Genomic DNA, 966 nt, shown 5'->3' with positions numbered 1-966 from the left:
GAATATCTCATTGACAGACGTGTCCCCACAGGCCAATTTGAGTATTGGGGGAATGTCACAGAAGAAGTGGTTGATCTGGTTAGGGCCACAGAAAGGCAGAGAGAAAATCTGATATATCTGTCCTATCTGAACTGGTATGCCAGCGACCCAAGAGCCAGTCACCAACTGTATCAGAACCTATGCTTCATGACTAGAGGATAGTGCAGTGGATTACAAATGGCCACATAGCCATCATAGGCCATCATTGTCAGGAGCAAACACTCTGTGGCTCCAGGGATAACAAAGCACATCTATGTAGCACAAGCAACTAAGGAAATGCTTCTTCTCTGAGTCCCAAGATTCTTTAGCATTCTTGGGATAGTCACTGATACATAGCAGATTTCCAAAAAGGAAAAACTTGCCAGAAAAAAGTACATGGAGCTCTGAAGAGCAGGGTCCAATTTAGTTATTAGAAATATGGTGCCATTGCTCAAAAGGATAATACTATAGAAGATTAGAAAGAATCCAAACAGAAACCATTGTAGATGGGGTAAATCAGCAAAATCCAAGAGAACAAATTCTGTCAATTTGGTGAGATTTTCTTCTGGTAGTTTTTCTTGATGATTCATCTGTGGAAAAGATAAACTTGCATATGAAATTCTCAATACTGTCTAGTGGCTCTTCTATAAATGGTATTGAGGTGTCTGAATTGAATTTTATAACCACTGACATTGTTTTTCCTTTAAAAGGGATTTATTTATTTATGTCTCACATCCTCCTGCATAATCACAGTAAACAGTTACTTCAAGTTGATGTTAAGATCATTTCATTATACCTTTGGAGCATATCCCAGGATACATCAAGCTATCCTTTATTCAGTACAGTCATTGGAACAATTGCCAACACCTGGAGACGGTTCCTATTATACAGTCTATAGTACATAGTTTGAGGGAACATTTTGATAACATTTCATTTTGCAAAATGGAA

The 966-nt window shown here is 38.2% G+C and overlaps 1 pseudogene; it reads right to left on the bottom strand.

The window, feature by feature from the left end:
* Nucleotides 1-6: 6 nt before the first annotated feature.
* The window catches only part of LOC102832239, a 12,471-nt pseudogene continuing 11,511 nt past the window's right edge, over nt 7-966 (bottom strand).

Source organism: Chrysochloris asiatica, unplaced genomic scaffold (genome assembly GCF_000296735.1).
Source record: "Chrysochloris asiatica unplaced genomic scaffold, ChrAsi1.0 scaffold00535, whole genome shotgun sequence".
NCBI lineage: Eukaryota > Metazoa > Chordata > Mammalia > Afrosoricida > Chrysochloridae > Chrysochloris > Chrysochloris asiatica.
The sequence above is the reverse complement of the archived record's forward strand: the minus strand, read 5'-3'. Positions and strand labels throughout refer to the sequence as shown.